Source organism: Acanthopagrus latus, chromosome 14, assembly GCF_904848185.1.
Source record: "Acanthopagrus latus isolate v.2019 chromosome 14, fAcaLat1.1, whole genome shotgun sequence".
Classification (NCBI taxonomy): Eukaryota; Metazoa; Chordata; class Actinopteri; order Spariformes; family Sparidae; genus Acanthopagrus; species Acanthopagrus latus.
The window spans coordinates 4,975,438-4,993,527 of NC_051052.1; the positions used below are offsets into that span (position 1 = coordinate 4,975,438).

The window sequence follows — 18,090 nt, forward strand, 5'->3', positions numbered from 1 at the left end:
CCACTGGCAGCTTCTGGTGGCGCATTTAATCTATTGTGCAATTAGTGAGATTTGATGGGAAAACAGCTGGATTCCTTTATGCTATTAGAGGAGAGACTGTGACTTGAATGTAATTTCAGAATTAATTGATCTAGTTTCAGCTTAAAGTCTTCCGCTCAACACAGGGTTTACACGTTTTTCATCCGCTGTAGATCTGGCTTTGTTTATTCCTTACAAATTGCCTCACAGTTTCCTTTGAGGGCCGTTGTTTTCGCTCTCCACCTATAGCTCCAGTTCCTTCGGCAGCAGCTTGCTTACTGCTGCGCTGTGCGATCTAATTGGACATCAGGCCTCCAGGGTGAGTGTGAAGCCAGTGTGACCCAGACAGGGAGACGTGACCCAGAACCAGAAGGGACTGCTGATAGACATATTTGTGTGTGCGTTTCTCGGAGAAAGGGTCGCGGTGTCTAGATTTCTTTCCATTCAGGCGGCACCTAAACTGTTTCCGATGCTCCGAGGCTGATATTTCTTAAGGGACCGGTTTCTTTTCTTTTTCTTTTTTTTTTTTTTTTCACTTTTTCCTCTCACTCGTCCTCCATACCAACACCAACACCACCGCCACCGTTGTTGTATTCACCCCCGCGATTTATTGCTTTGTCTGCTCCGGGGAATCTTGGCTGGCCCACCCCCCAACAAATCAAGCAGTCACCCCCCCCCCTCTCCAGGCAGGTGCAGAGGTCAAACAATGCACAGCCTCCTGTTCTTTATGAGCGAGGAGGAGGGACAGCGAGTGCACCGACGCCGCGGAAGTGACTGGGATGTGATAACGTCTGCCGAAGTGCCTCGAGCTATTTGCCATTGTGGAGCAATACTTGTGAGATGAGAAATTTCACACGATGAGATAAGATGCATTTTATTGATCCCTGAAGGGAAACTGGGTCATTTCGGCAGCAAATGATGTATGGCGAGCCTGAGAGTACAGAGCGAAGAAGTGATGAAGAATTTAAAAGCTAATTTTTTTTACAATAAGTTTAATAGATTCTGTTTTTAAACATAGCCTGCACCTTGGAATATTACATGTTTTTTTTTATGCGTTAGCTGCTCACCTCAGTCTAATTTAATCTGTGAACAAGCAGATCATTTCTAGGTGTAAAATGATTTTAAATAAGTCAATTAATGTAACTTTAGCAAAAAGTTATTTTGTGGCCTTGGTTTCTCACGCAATAGCCTCTTGCTTCAGCAACAGCAGTCGGCTTATGAGCATCGTGTCAGAATACGGTGGTTGTCTGACTCTGACCTGATGCAGGCTGCTGGTGTTTACATGCCACTGGATACCTATTCATGAGAATTGCTAACTGCAGTCAGACCAGTGCTGACCCAGTGCTGTGGAGATGGCTGTGGCTTGGCTATGCAAGACGAGGATGGCGGCGCCTTGGGCGAAATGCTAACTTTAGCCTGCTTACATGATCACAGTGACTGTATTAACAGTACATTTAGGTATAGTGTATGGCAATGTATATGTGGTTGACAGTCTTACAGTAGTTTAGTGTGTTAGCACGCCAACATTCTAATTAATGGGAATGTCAGTAGTTTGCTGTCATTTAGTCAGAAACCAAATTGGACAAATTGAAATGTGACCTGCAGGTGGCGCTAGAGGAGAAGTCAAGATTACCAAAGTCATTAGGAATCATCATCCTGGCACCATCGATATCTGTACAAATCCATTCAGCAGAGCTATTTTACTAAACTCAAATGAGATGGACCCACCAACATGCTTTGCCATCCCTAGAGCCAGGCCACGAGCATGGCTAACAATCGCCTTGGTGGAAATTCAGCTTGAAAGCACTAAAAGCCACATACAAGAGTTTTCCACAAGTGCAACATCCTAGACCATGTACTGTCATCTTCATATGTGTATTCGTATAGGCTACCGAGACCTCTTCCTGTCCATCCCTCTGCAGATGCGCTTTGTTCTCTCACCTCTCATCATTATGTCCCTGTGTCTGATTCGGTGAGCCCATTCCCCCGTGTTCACTCCTCCACAGCGAGGTGAACACGAAATCCAGCCGTGCGGATGCAGAAATGCTGTTAGCGCAGGGCTCTGGCTTCACGAGGGACCGCCGGCTGAAATGTCACACCCGTAGAGAAATCGGCGAGTTTCAATGAGGAGGCCGGCGGACGCGCACGGCTCCGTGTTCCGCCCGTTGTTTTCCCCTCCCTCTCCGCTGCTTCCCTGCATTCATGCCCCGGCGTCTCTCTGTGTGTTAACGCCTGGTGGTGGTGCAGATGGGGAAACAGTACAGCCTGAATGGGACACATGCACGGCTCCAATATGTTTGCAAACTGCGCCAAAGAACTGTCGCCTTTGTCCCCTCTAATTCCCTTATCTTGTGGCCAAGGTGTTGGTGTTGTTGCCTCTCAGCGCCGCTGGCAGAGGCAGCACTGATCTCTGCTTATCTGAATTGTGAGTTAATAACCGGCAGCCAGTTCTCTCTCAGCTCCGTCCACTATTGTCTTAATCCGCACGAGGACCCAAGTATTTTCGGAACAGCGGGAGCACAACAGCATGTATTGCATCTTACCACCTACAGGTCCACATATTTATATATCCGGCTATATGCTTACTATAGGAGCGGAGGTGGCCAAAATAACAGACACACAATACAGTACCAAAAATACAACACAGTGTTGTTCAGAATTTAGGTGTGAAAATGATAATATACAATGTAGCATATTACATATCAATTAAAAGTACAGAACGGTGTGATTCTCTATTACATAAGCTTCTGTGTGTGGCACTGGTTTCCAACATTGCAAAGAAATATCCTGTGAGAAGAGGATAAAGCCTCAAACAATCATGACTGCACAAGAAACATGGAAAAGCGACACCGGCCAAAAGCGTGTGAAGAAAACGCAGTACATGGAGAAGTTGCAGTGTGGTGTGCTAAGCTGGGAAGTGACTCTTCTTTGAGAGAGACACTGCATCCCTGCAGCCTCCCAGGACATTATAATGACCTCTTGACCTCTGAAGAAGAAAAAAAAATGTTTTCTCGAGAGATCAAGGCCATTATCCCTTAAAGAGCTCTTTAAACTTCCAGCACCCTGTAAGAACCAGGATTTGTTGCATTCCAGGTGATGGTGATAGGCCATACTCTGTCCCTGTCCACCCCTCATGAGTCAAGCACATCATGTTGGATTGAACATGTCTAAAGTGCTTTTTTTTACTAAGCATTTTCATAGAAAGTCGCCCAACGTGGGGCTCGAACCCACGACCCTGAGATTAAGAGTCTCATGCTCTACCGACTGAGCTAGCCGGGCTGTCAGTAGCTCTAAAATGGGTCCAATTTCTGGCTGCAATAATGCATACAGGCTGAGAACACTGACAATCATGGATGGTTGGAAACTACGAGTCTCTTTGCTCTGGAAAGTGTCAATCCTCGCGTGTGGCGCCACAGACTGTTTGGCCAGCGAACTGATGTCGTATGGCGCTTTGAGTCCAGTTAAGTGAAAAGCACCCTACGACAGCCACAGGTGTCAGCTTACAGAGTCAACATACAACCCATCGCATTGATTCCAACACATCCAAGGGAAAGTGACATGATAACTGGACAGTTTGTGTTGCGCATTAAAAAACTTTTTGTTAGTGTTAATTGGCCGTCCTGAATACCATACCAGTGGTCCAAAATACCATTGCCTTACAGTGGGCTTGAATGCACAAACCTGAAATGAAGAGTCTCATGCTCTACTGACGGAGCAAGCCGGGCTGGATGGTTCAAAGTGGGAGATGGGTCCACAGTGGAGGGTTAAGAATGATGTATCATTTTTCCCTTGTTTTAGTCCAGATGAAGCCAGATGCAGGTGTGAATCCACCCGGAGTCTCAGTAGTTTCCAGTTTTTTACTGACTGGAAACTATTAGTTTCTTTTCTCAGGGGAGGGTAAATCCTCAGTGTGGCTCCTGAGACTGCTGAAAGCCAGAGTTCAGTTAAGAGAATAGTACCCTGCAGCAGACACAGATATTCTGGGTGTGTAGACAGAGTCAACATACACCGCCAGTATCCACCTATCATATCAAGTCCAGCCTGTCTAGGGGAATCTAGCAGTATACCAGACCAAGTACTCTAAAATCACATCGCCCAACGTGGGGCTCGAACCCACGACCCTGAGATTAAGAGTCTCATGCTCTACCGACTGAGCTAGCCGGGCACGGCTTACTGTCAAAATGGATCCAATTTGCGGCTGCATTGACTCCCATGGACAGAGAACACTCATATAACTAGATTGTTGTAAATAGTGTGTGCTTTGTATGAACTTCTAGGGTATTTGTTGATGTTGATGGTTACCAGAACGGCACCTTAGGGCAACCACAAATGCCAGTCAGCGCACTGTAATCTGTATTTCTTCATCCATCGCCATTTCAATGCAGCTAAAGGAAGGTGGCTTGACGGGTGGACAGAATGGTCCAAAACGTCATCACCCGACGTGGGGCTGAAGTCCACAGCCCTGAGAATAAGACTCTCATTCTCTACCCAGTTTGACGGCTAGGACTGCTTGGCCATCCTGACACGTGGTGTGACAGTGTGTGTGCTTTTGTTGCTTTCCTTGTTTAAAAAAAAGACACATTTTATGAAGGAAAACAGACGGGAAGATGGGTCGAGGGAGCAGAATACGGCAGAGACACAGAATGAAGTCAGCCTACTTGATGAGGAAGTGAAGTCACCCTCCTGATATAGAAGATATCTGGCTGTGAGGTACAGTAGATGCACGCCTGTGCATATGTTTGTGTGTGTGTTTCTGGTGTTCATGCACCTACTTGATATGACGTGAGGAAATGGTGAAGTCATCCAGCATCTCCAGTCAAGCATGAGCACTGCATGCCTACAGATGCAGTGCACCAACTGAGCCCCCCAACCTCAGCCCCCCTCCTCCTCCTCCTCCTCCTCTGCAACACAATGGTGTCAGATCAGACAGTTCAGCCCACTTTCTCTCCCGCATCACTATGCTGGTTGTACTCTTTCGCCGGCTTCTGCATTTTCACAGTTACTGTATATGAGTGTATTTGTTACCTGTTTGCAGATATTTACCAGATTTGTCATTTAGTGTCTGCCATCATTGATGTTTTTCTATCTGTGTTGTATTTTGAGTGTACTTTCCAACAGTGTTTTCCAGATTCCTCACTTCGGTTATTTCTCCCATGCAATGCATCCATGATTTACGCTCATTCATTTCTACATTCTCCATCTGTGTATTGTGTTGTATGAATACGCAAACGAGACATTTGCTGTGGTTTGGATGGACTCTACTCAATTTGCTGTTGATAAATGTTGATGGGTCTGTCGGGTTTCCCCCGTGCTGTATGGCAAAGCCAGTAATCTATTTATAACAGAGCCAGTGCGCTGAAAATTCACTTTGTTCTTCTTCATGGAAACTGAACAGAGCCGTTTGACACCAACCTGCAGACCACGACTTCTAGTCGAGGTCAGATTACATTTCCGCCACGAATGGACAGCTCCAGGACAACAGTGGCTTTGCTGGAGACATGTTTCTAGCGGTGCGCCCCTGTGTGATTGGTTGCCCAGTCCTTCTCCTGCCACCTGCCATTTCTTCCGGAGCAGAAGCTTGGTGCCTTCCTGCGGTCTTACTGGCCTCAGCTGCAGCAGGCCTATTGTTACACCTTTGCATTCATGCTTTTTCCCTTTCTTTTCTTTTCTTTTCTCCTGACCCTGAGCTGGTTGCTTCGCCGCCGACATTTTAGAGTCCAGTTAACTGCTGTTGAGCCAAACGATAGCGCCGCCGCCGCTGCTGCTGCAGCTGCAGCTTTTGAATCTCGTGCGGTGCATTGTGATTAGTTTTTTGGCAGAAATTGCTGGCAGTGCCCTGGGGAGCGCTGGGATTAGATGTGGTGAGAGTAAAACACACAGCACATGACTAAACAACGTCTCAGCAGCAGAGGCGAAACCAAACTTTTGCATAATAGAAGTTGTGTTTGAGTTGACTTGGCAGAATATCTGCACCAAGTCACGCGCAGTTAGGTTATTCATGCTATTAATTCCTTCGTTTATGCATTTGGCTTATTTTCCATCAGAGACCATGGCCGTTGATATTTTCACCTGCTTGACAACTACACTTGATGCTGGCAAAAGGCCAGCATTCGCCGGCTAACACAAACCCTGCCTGAGTATGATTGCTGTATTCACATTCGCCTAAATGAATCTTTCCAAACCTCCTGGAGTCTGATTCAGCCAGACTAAGCAACTGAGGTTTGGAAAAAGCCCCCCCCACTCCACTTCCATCTTCTTCCTTTCAGCTTATGCTGCACTGGGGTGGAATTGTTCATCCAGCATGCTCTTGGCCAAGATAGGCTGTAACATTAACATACATTTGGTGCGCGAACACATAGACGCTTTCCCTTTTGTGTTCACATCACTGAAAATAACCAGCTCCGAACACCTTTTCTGAGCAGCCACATAATGAATCTAAAACAACACTCCTTGGCTTTTAATTAACCTGAGCTGACTGTCTAAGTATGAATATTATGCGAGGGGAAAGCTCTGAAACAGCCAGAGGCTTGAACCGCCTCCTCCTGCTGTCTAGGAAAAAAAGCCTGAATGGTCATTTCGCTGTAGATAATACAATATGTTGCCGCGCTCCTCGGTTTCCTTGCTGCAGGCGCTTTCCATCACAGCTGGCTGCTTCAGACGCTTCCCCTCCTGCTTGTTTGAATTGTTGCCTGGACGATTCTGACCCCCGCAGCCATCCTGTCCTCCTCCTCTCGTCATCCTCTGGCTGGTCAGTCTGGACAGAGGGGAAATGGGGACTGTCTCATTATCGCCCCCCCCCCCCTTTCCCCCCCGGACGTCTTCCAAACTGGAGCGAGTTTGGTTCGTCTGGACTCGAGCTGGAAACGGTCAGCTGTCGCCTCTCCGGCCACATCTGGCTCCCTGCTTCAACATCCCGCCGTCCTCTTCGTCAGCTCGAGTCTTTTTCTTTGTAAATGTCCCTTTTCTTGTTTGCTCAAGTCACTGAGCTTTCGTCAAGTCCACTGAGCAATAATATTCTCTGATACGGCCATGCCTTTCTTCGCATTCGCATTGCATCGCACGGTCGTACCGGGAGCTGCCCAGTATAATCACTGTCTGTTACTGGTTGCCACTGGGAGCTGCCCAGTGCAGAGCAGTCGGAGTGTCACTGCCTCGCTACCCTCCCGGTTCCTGTCCGACACGCTCACCTCTCTCTGACTCTGTTTTCTGTGCCCGAACGTCTGTTCGATCTTTCATCCGTCTTCCTCCTTTGTTGTTTTTTATTTTTTCACCCTTCCCTCTTTCTCTCCTCGCATCTGTCTGTCCTGTTTTTTTCCCTTTTATTCTGTCTCATTTTCTCTCTCTCGATCTATCCCTCGCTCGCCGTTCCTCATGGCCTCTATCTCCCACTCTCTCTCTCTCTCTCTCTCTCTCTGTCAGTCTCTATAACCTTCTCATCTCTCCCCTACCCTTTTGTGTCTCCGAAACCTTCCTTTTTAATTGGCTTTGTTTTTCTTTTGGCCTGTCTGGCTCTTTCTGCCTCTGTCTGGGTTTTTACTTCCTCCTTGCGGCCCCTCTTTTAGTAAGTCAGATCCCTCCCGTGAAACCATGTTATGGCCATCTAACAGGACACTACAAAGGTTTAGATGCTCCCCGTGTCCTTGATCCTGGATCTCATCATTAAAGCATTAAAACCCGGGATGGTTAGATTTACGGTGGTTTTGACAAGGGTGTAGTTCGTGCGGTTCTATCATTAAAAAGGTTTCTTCAAAGTACATCCACGCGCCGATTGGATGATTGAAGCACAGTTTCCCTAGTCAAGACAATGATTCAAATCATGATGAGCAATGTAGGTCTACATGGTCACAAACTAGAAAGTTACAAAGTAAATGTATTTAAGGGTTTAAAAGAACAGAACTATGATGGAGTCCTTTGTGCTTCAACTATTTCAGAAAATGGAGTATTGATCGCTCATCGAGGACGAAGCCAAACTCAGTCTGCTTGCGAGGAATCCAGTTGCAGAGTATTGCTAAAGTTTACACATCAGCTTTTTCTCGGTGAGAATGCGTTGAATGCCGAGCTGGAGTCAACAAACAGCTTTCTGATGTAGCTCTTCTTATTCTCCAGGTGCATGAGGATGGAGTGGGTGAAGGGCGAATATGAATGAACACGGCATCCTCTGTGGATCCGTGGGTTCTGAAAGCAAGCCGCTGAAGGTTCCAGGCTGGCAGGGATGTTGTCTTTGACGTGCTGGAGAACCGGTTTCTCAAAACACTTCATCAGGGTTGGGGGTGAGAGCCACAGGGCGGCAGTCATCAAAACTCAGATGAAACTGTTTTTTTTCTCAAGAAAATCAAACCCTTTCTGAAAATGTGATTTAAAAAAATGTAATACCCGAGCTCCCCCAGGATCGGTTCTTGTTGAACCATTCAGTTAGAAAAAGGTCAAATTAAATGTAAATGTTACCAGTTTACGTTAGCTAAGTAGCACGATTATGTTAGTGGCATCACGTTCTACTTCTACTTTACTTTACTACTTTACAACATTAAAACCGAAATGGCTTTATATTTATTAATAAACCGCAGGTAAATCAGAGGCAACTGGACTTGCTTGAGTTTTCAGATAATGTACTGGAAGGAGAAATGAGTAAGACTTTGCTTAAAAAGATGCACCAAAAGATAATCCCTCTCAGTAATCACTAACCAACTAGAAGTGTGTATCTGCTGCCAGTATTTTCTTATTTTGCTATGTTGGGACATACACTGTGATCAGCCACAACAATAAAACCATCTACTTAATATTGTGCTGGTTCCCCTCGTGTCGCCAAACCAGCTCTGATTCATCAATGCACTGACAAAAGACCTCTGGTTGTGTCCCACGATTGTCTGATGTATGCAGAATCGGCACATAACGATGTCTACAATGAAACATCGTGATGAACAATGGCATCGTTGTTTATGACTTTGAGGCAGCAGGTCCCCTCAGTGTTGTCGCAAGGCAGCAGTAGCGTATTAGCTCACCAGTGTTTAGCCACATGAATCTCCAACTGTCTCAACTGTCCCCATCTCCCACTACTTACATCCTTTTGCCAGGTTTAAAAACATCCTCGCCTCCCCACCGCCTGTCCATAACTTAAATTTGTTCAGCTTCATATGCGTAGGACAACGTTGGCCTACTAGCCAAGGAAGCTAAGCTAAGAAAACTGTGTAAAAAATGGCATGACTGAGAGAAACAGCGGCCCGCAGGAAAAATGTTACTGGGTGTCAACGTGATCTTGCACTGAGCAGCAACATCCTTCTTTTCATTTCCTCCTCCCACATACCGCAAACAACAACTCTTGCCCTACGGCAACTCTGAGGGAACGCCCCAATTAATTGTGCTCTCTGGTGGGGAGCCTTTTAAAACACAATGTTACGATGGTTAGAGAATAGTAGTCTATGGCTGTCAGCCATCGGAGATGGATGAAGGCATCGTCCATAGGCCAAACCCTGTGATGTCCCGTGTTGTCTGGCACTGGGTTTGTACTGGATGCCTTGGAATCTGTGGGTTAGGGGTCGGGGCCTCCATGGAACATCCCACAGATGCTTGATCATAGCGGGATCTAGGGAATTTGCGGGCCGGGTCAACGCCTCAGTCTTTTTTGTGTCATTTAAGAGGTTTTTTTGGTGTTGCAGGGCACATTTGCCTATTAGAGGAGCGACATGCCAGGACGCTGTATTCTTGGTCCACATCAGTGTTGGCTGGACGGTGCATGTCAAGTGGTGAATGCCAGTACCCAAATAATCCCAAGGCTACATTGCATTGTAATGAGATGATCAATGATAATCACTCAATACCACCAGCCATGATGAGCTGTGTTTTGGCAACCAAGATCAGTATGAAGTAGTTCAAAACAAGGTCGCCCAACGTGGGGCTCGAACCCACGACCCTGAGATTAAGAGTCTCATGCTCTACCGACTGAGCTAGCCGGGCTCGGTGTAATGGATCAAATGGCTCGAGATTGAGCAAGCCAGCCACAAACCTCCTCTCTTCAAATAAGGTAATGACACATTTTGGAGTAACTTTGCAAGGAAACTCTTTTTTATTAAGAGTAAATATGGTAGTGGCTACATCATAGGTACTGGCATACTGACAGCATAGTAATCAGAAAACAACATTGTTATTTTCCCACCCTTGAGGCATTATTGGCATCTCTCAAAGATTTGATTAAGATCAGGGGTAAATGTTGATTTAAATTTCATTTCCTTCAATAAGATGTCTTATCATTAGATGGGCGTAGATTGATTTGTCTTGTGCCCATGCACCATCGACTGTAACCACCCCTTGAGGATAGACTGTGACTGTCTTGATGACCTTTAATGAGCTGCTTGGATCGTTGTGACCGATTCTCCCCTGTTTTCTGCAATTACATATCATGACTCACAAAGTATATGAGCGAAATGTGCATAATAAGCCATGCCTGTTATGCCAAAAAGTAAATATACAGGAAGTTAACATGTTACAGTGTCCTTAAACTTTGATAAATCCAGTATAGACGTCCCAAGTCCCAGTCCCGGAAAATGTCTCCTACCGAATGACTCACTGGACTTCATGATTTCACTTTTACCCTCTGTGGTTGAAACATCTCATCGATGTTTTGCCCCTTTTGTGCATTTTCCTTCGACCATGCCTGTGGTCATTATTAAGTTGCCCCTAAGCAAAGCAACAAAACCCTGCCACCACTTCAGCGGAGCTAATTTGTCTCGGGCGGCAGTAATGGATGTGCGTAACTGTGTGAAACCCAAGCAGGCTGGTGAAAGAGAGCATACGTGCCGAGTCGATTATTGGCTGAATGAAAGTCGGACCGAGCAGACCGATCTGATCTGCTCTTAGCAGACTGCTCCTCATTAATTGAGGCGGCGGCTCATGTTGGTGAATAGTAAACAAAACCACACTGCTGTTTTCCTTTAGCCGCGCCTCAGCTGTTGATGCATTCCGCGAATGTAACGCTGGCTCCTCCTGAGAGTGGAAGACAGCTTCAGCTGTCATCAAGAGCTTGTGAGGTGTGGTAACAAAGATGGCATCAAAGCCTCTCTCTCTCTCTCTCTCTCTCTCTCTCTCCTTGACTTTCTCTATCTCACTCCTGTTGTTTTTCACTCTCCGTCACTTATTCTCACCATGCCTCCGAGTTAGCATCCATCCCCTTTTGTCGCACTTTCATCATCTGTTATCCTCTCTCTGTTTCTGCCTCTGACACTCACACTTTTTTCTCCTCCTCGCTTATTCATTCGCCGACTCGTTCCCTCAGGCCCAAGACCATGTTGGTAGCTATGCGCATGAAGACAAAAGCGTGTGCTGCATCCCCAACTGCAGCCAACAGCCACCTCGCACCAACAAAGCTTATCTGCTTCTTTGGCCGTCCTTGGAGAGTAAGTGAATTGACGGTTATATTTTTGCCTAGGAGAATTTTTTTTCCCCCTCTCTCTCTCTCTCTCTCTCTCTCTCTCTCTCTCTATCCTGTATGGAGGCCGATTGAGCCGCAGATCGTCCTCGGTGATTTGCCGCCCGTGAAGAATGAAGATGTGCGAGGTCGGGCGCGTTCAAGGACAACTCCGGACTCCTGCTGCTGGCGGGGAAGGGGACCGTAAACACAATTGTAAGAAACAGAAATGCAAAAGAAAAAAATCAAACAGCTCTTGTACCAACAATTTCAAAAGAAGATGATAAAAAAAAAAAAAATGCTGTAAAACGGTAAAGAATCAGAATGATTAAAGGAATTATACGTAAAGGAAAATCTTGAGCATTTTGAGAAATTGCACGTGGATTATTGAGGCCAAATGTACATTTTATTTTACCGCCTCAGTTTGGTTTGTAAATCTCGCTTTTTCTCCAAATAATCACGTACGTAGAGGCTGAATGAAGAGGTACATCATGCTCCTCCACGGGCCTGAATGGTGGTTTCAGGAAGAGTGAGTGTGTGTGTGTGTGTGTGTGTGAGAGAGTGTATTGAGCGGGACCAGCAGTACATCACAGCCTGGCTAATGGAACACTGCGCTCCTGAAGGGTCCTCAGCTCTGTCTCGTCCATCACGGCTCCCTCATGGCTCCGTGGAGGATTCTGGGTAGAGCGCGACACCTGAGAACACCTGCAGGACTCAAGTCCATCATGTGCCCGCGAAGTTCTCTGCTTCTTGGTTATCAGCCATGTTAAAGTCTTAAGTATTTCGCTATTATATTAGATATTCATGGCTAAATGACTAAAAATCGAAGTTGGAATTGGAGCTGGTACACTTAAAATGAGTTTTTTTTACTAATTATGATCTACTGGGAAACTTGTCTGTCTCTCCCTGTCTGTCAGTATTGTGTCTTTCATGCCTTCTCCTCTGTGTCTTCCCCTCATTATCTCAGCTGTCCTCCTCCCTCCTCTCACCTCACCTGTTCCTCGTCTCGTCATCAGTGTCTGTGTATTTAGTTTGTTCCTTCTCTGTGTCGGTCCATTGTTTCTGTTGGAGTGCTGTCCCTGTTCTTTCCAAAGCTCCTTGATGTTTCTGGATGTTCTTTGTGTCTCCTTGTATTTATTTTTGATTCAGCTTTTGTTTATTAAAGCTCGCATTTTTTGTTTCCCCTGATCTTACCTCCTGTCTGATCAGCATTTGGGTTCACCTTTTGGTTTTTCCCCCTTAAAACCCACCGTGACAGACAATCTACTTTTACCGAGGTAATGTTTTAACACGACACATTCACTTTTACCCAAGTTTGACTTTGAGGTTCTTGAAATCTCTCGTGTTCAATAAGCAACAGTGTGAGTTCATGGAGCACATTGCTCATCGTAAGAAACTCATTTAGGAAATGGGTTTTTTCTGTCGGCGGTGTTTTTAAAGTAATTGCATCCAAAGCTTCTTAATTCACTTCAAACAAATCCCTCGGAGCCAAGGTGATGTACAACATGCTATCGATCCCGCTGGGTCACCTCTGTGCTGTTGACCAGCACCATTGAACACTGGAGTGTTTGCATGTCTCCCCGGCTTTAGATTGCCGTCGCCACGTGACGTGGCCATCTGCATGCAGATCAGTGGATGCCTCTGAGCCTCCATTGATTACCAATGGAGCGCTGCACTGTAACCGCTAACAGGATCTGATCACTGGCGTCTGATGGTGTTTGTTCTCAGGATTGTCTCTGTTTGCCATAATTGCCAATTATGCAGACAAAAATGACAGCAATACATGGAGCTTGGTACTGATTTCAGCATCAGCGCTGCAAGTGTATTTAGATAATGTGTTCACCCTGCAGTTCAGGGTATTGATGTGTGGTGATTTGTTGTTCTTCCTGCATGTAGACAATCTTTTATTTACCCAATAAAGACTCACAGTTGCAGTCCTCCCTATTGATTTATCACACATCTGTGCTGCAGCTACACAGCCTTTTCCTGAACATCAATGTAACATTAACCAGTGTGACTGTACTGTACTGTAGCTGTTATTTTCATCATTAACAAGTTGATTGTATGCTTTCCCTCAGCAGAGCCCAGCTGACACTTGAGGTTATGTAGAAATATCAATATGATGAGAGTAAGAAAAAGAAAGAATAACATTAACACAGGATACACATTTTGAAAAATAAATCTTCTTTGCTCTCTGGTAGACCTGAAATTATTTAATTTAGTCATTTATTCATCAGAGAATGTTTAACACGCACATGCACACACATACTGTGTGTACTGAAAGAGAGAAAGAGGGACATTTTCAGTCATTTGTCAGAAAGCTGCAGCAGAGCGCTGACAGTAGATGGAGGATAACATGCAGCAAAGCTGTTGGATGGGATCTGGGAACAGCTACCTCAGCATACAGCAACCCCAACTGGCCCATATTTGTGACAGTACAATGTCAGTTTAAGTCATTATTCTAAAGCAAATATGGCAAAGAAATATACAGGTCAGTGCTCCTCAATTGTGAATATTTGCCAGTTGTGTATGTCGTTTATAACAGCAAGCTGCATGTCTTTGTGTTTTGGACTGGCGGTTGGTCAAAATGAGCTGTTTCAACATGTCACCGAGCGATTCAGGAAGTCTTGATTGGCATTTTTTTTCTATTTTTTTATTTATTTATTTATTTTTTATTTGTTGGTTTCTCAGCAGGATAACAAGAAAAAACTACAGAACAAATTAACACAAAACTCAGATTGACTGTTGGGTCTCAGCCCAGAACAGACCACATTATCTTTTGACAAAGATCCAGATAAAGACATGGATACAGGAATCTTTTCAGACGTTTTTTTTGGCTTAGATCTTGATGCCTTTGGCATTCCTGTACTTCCATTTCTTTTTAGTTATCAGCCAACATATATACACTGATTATACCTATACTTGTAATATAATCTGTGAAGTAAAATGTAGGCCAATAATGTGCTGGAGTGAGAAAAAGAAAGTAAAAAAATGCACATGGCAGTTCATCCAGAGCCTATGCCGACGTTTGACCACTTGTCCAAAGGAATTCAATATACAAGCATACGAAACAGAGAGGAGCAAATCCTCACATATTAGATGCTGGCAGTTGTGCTTAATAAGCTCGACAAATGACTTGAACACTTAATTATCAAATTTGTAATTTCGTTGATCATTCCATGAACGATTTATCCATCTGATCACTCAACCACTCATCTAAATAATAAGGAAAATGCTCGTCATCTTTCATAACAGGGACTACTAACTCCAGACAGCTAAAAATGATAAAAAAACATAACTTTCAAAACTCTACTGAAGGTGGGATAAAAAATGGCCACAGAAGTTCAGTAAACGTCCAGAGAAAAGGTTGGACACCTTCATACCACCGCCACATCAGAACATCTATCACCTCTGCTGTGATGGCTCTCTGAAAGCTGTCAGCTGAGCCTAACGGGTCACATTTGGGCACACGGTGCAACCTAACCAGGCAGAACAGGTGGTTTTCCGAAGCGACCGACTCACACCTTTTCTCTGAGCCGCGAGCGACAGGTGAAAGATCTCGCTCAAAGTCAACAGATTGCAGCAGGTGTGCCGCCGCCGCGGATGGATGAATGTTTATGGGCTTGTAGCTGATTAGCCGGGGAGAGGAGCTGACAGAGGGCATGTAGGGGCGGGGGGGTGTATTAGAGAAAATCATGCTTATGTCCTTCAGTCTGTGTGTGTGTGTGTGTGTGTGTGTGTGTTGGAGAGGGACAGGGGAACAGAGAGAACAGGTGAGGAAAAAAGGAGTCGTGGTGCGTTAGTGTGTAAATGTGTCTGCAAGTAATTAAATATGTTTTTAAACCATGTAAAACATATTGTTTAATGACGGAATTTATGTTGATGCGTGTTTTTACAATATTTTCCCTCCGTTTGGAAAAAAAATAATAATCCTGATTGGTTCATACTGCATGTGCGACCTTATATTGTCCATTTTCTTACATTCATAATTTCTTACATCTTAACATACTGTCCAGTTCTGCAGCACCGTATTCCCCCTCTGTCTGAAACGCTCTGTTTTAGCGCCTGTCTCTTTAAGGCCCTCCCCCTCCAGAATATCCAGTCTGCCCTGATTGGTCAGCTCACACACGCCTGAGCTACCGCTACTCACCATGTCTTCAGTCAGATCTGTTGTGTTGTCAGCTTCCAGTGAGCTTTGCTCCTACCCGTGAATGTAGTCATAAATGTGTGACGTAGCGTGATGTCAAGAAATTAAAGGCGAGACTGCTGACGAGGTTTTGAGATACTTCAGGAGCAGTGTTTGCCGTGGGAGAGAGGAGCTCCCAGTGGCGTGGACTTTCACCGTTTCAACTTTCAAGACCTTTAAAATGCACGGGAACCTATAGAACACACTGAAGGAAAGGGGGATAAAAGCTAAATAAGGATCTTTTAATACTAAACTATAAGCAGGTGAAGGACTTTCAGCAGCCCAAAAAACCCCCTCACTGACTTAAGTGTTGTTTTAGTTCTCCCTGTCTTCCCCTGGCTGTCACAGCTGCTATCTCTCACTTCACCTCCACCTTTCCTGTCCAGTCTGTCACACTTTCCCAGCCTCTCTACCTTCTTCCTGAACCTCTGTGCCTCTTGTGTGTTGGTTTTTTTTTTGCCTTTGCACTGGATTGCGATGAAATTCTCATTCATGTCACAGCCACGGCGACCTTGGATTCATGGCTGCACAATACAGTTAATCGCCTATAAATTACCGGTGAGGCAATAAGGCGAGAGTGAATGATGAGTAGGATGCTTTTCTCTCCTTTAAGTGGTGCTTTCTCACGCTTTGACACAGTTATACACGATCACATCAAGGGGCTGCGCAGTGCAAATTCAAATTCAGTTGGATTAAAAAGCTGCACGCCTTGCAGAGTGAAACCTCCAAAGTGTGACATTTCCTACGGTCAGTTAAATTACGCAGATCCGAATTGGGCAGTTGCACAAACACATCAGCTCTAAGGGCAAATGTGGAGTCCAACTTTCCCTCATTTAGCTAAAGCAGTAGCACAAGGGGTTAGCAATGGCATGGAGAGGCAGATATGTTCACTTACAACTTGCTGAATTAAGAATTTATTTTGACCAAACCAGAGATGGTGATAGTTGAAACAGTCAACAGACCAACCAAAATGGTTCTGTGTTTCTGAGTTTCATTTTGTTTCTGTCGAGTTCGAATGAAGAGTTTTACGATGAGCTAACAAGCCAGCTAAGCTAACGTTATCCTAAGCTTGCTGAAAAAGAGAAACTTGAATTTTTCTTTCTTTCTTATTCTTTTTCTCTTTTAACAAGGAAAATTGATGGAAAAAAACTCTTGTTCTTGACATTTTATAAGTTTATTTTATTTATTAGACAACAAAATGGAAGCTAGCAAACTCACTGCTTGCATGCTTCTCCGAGCTGATACTATTAAACCAAAAAAGTCTGTCATGAGTCGGTTTGCTAGTGGCAAAATGAACTGGATTAATTTCACAATGTCTGCAATTACTCGTCGTCAGGCCAATTGGAAAATTCAAGCGTGTTGCCAAACCCTAATCCAGAGGTGAACAGCTGGATTGAGGCTTTCAAACCGCTAACCTTCCCTCACAGGTCTGTCTTTGTTTGTTGGTCTGAAAACTCTAGTTACACTACTCTCATTGATTTTGAGAGGCCTGCACATGCAGAAGCATCACTTAGCCGTCTCTAGGCAACAGCAAAGTCAGCTGCTATCATTCTCTTGAGCTTGCATTAACTCAGCTAAACCGACGATCCTTTGCAGCTGATACTGCATTCATTGTAATGTGATGTGATGCGGTGATCAGTTTTGATAATGGAAATAGGTCTGTGATCCTGATGGTAAACAGGATAATGGACAACTCTGTCATAATTTGCGTATGAACCAGCCAACGTGCATCCAGCAGTAGTGTCACTTCATTCTCACCTCGCAAATGCCACCTAAGTGTATAACAGGCTCTTGCTGAGCTTAACGCTCATTGTTTTTATTACCTGTTCATCATCCGCCTTTTTATCCCGGGTAGTCTATTCAGCGTTGAATCCAATACGCGTCGTGTGATGGCTTATTATTGTTCCATATGCATGTCAACAGGAGAGCTATCCCATTACATTCCCCCATGCCGTCCTGAAAGCAATTTCCCCCGTCATATTGAAGCACAGATTGTGTTTCCACTCTGCTCCTCAGCACACATATTTTTGGCTTTGTTGGCATGACAAGACGATGTGCATAAGTCAGAAAATCAATCGTCCGTCTTTTCAGCAGCACGCTATTCATCAGAGGATGTTTACTTTCATTCACAACGGGCTCAGTCCAAAAGAAAATTAAACAGTGGGTACTGTGTGTGTTTGCAGTTGGACTTCATGACTATTGACAAAATCCAGATATCACTCACATGTTATAATATAGTTGATTATGATAGAACGGAGGGAGAGTTTACAGTCCACTTTCAAGATCCAGACTGTTTTTGTATTTTGCTTCTAATGGTAATTTTATTCCTAATGTAATTACATTATCATTATTATTTTTTTTTAATAAACCACGCTGACTCCACATCTGACACATTGTTTATTATACAACCAACCTCATTAGAGAAGGATGTAACCTATTACATTATATTTCCGTTAGTGAGAAGATTATAAAGGCATGAGACATGGAC

General features: G+C 44.7%; 3 non-coding genes across 3 annotated transcripts; all 3 read right to left on the bottom strand.

The window, feature by feature from the left end:
• Nucleotides 1-3,224: 3,224 nt before the first annotated feature.
• On the bottom strand, nucleotides 3,225-3,297 carry trnak-cuu. The gene has a single exon. It is a non-coding gene; the product is annotated as a tRNA-Lys (tRNA).
• Nucleotides 3,298-4,110: 813 nt separating this feature from the next.
• trnak-cuu lies at nucleotides 4,111-4,183 on the bottom strand. Its single transcript has one exon. It is a non-coding gene; the product is annotated as a tRNA-Lys (tRNA).
• A 5,713-nt stretch (nucleotides 4,184-9,896) lies between these two features.
• Nucleotides 9,897-9,969, bottom strand: trnak-cuu. Its single transcript has one exon. It is a non-coding gene; the product is annotated as a tRNA-Lys (tRNA).
• Nucleotides 9,970-18,090: the final 8,121 nt, after the last annotated feature.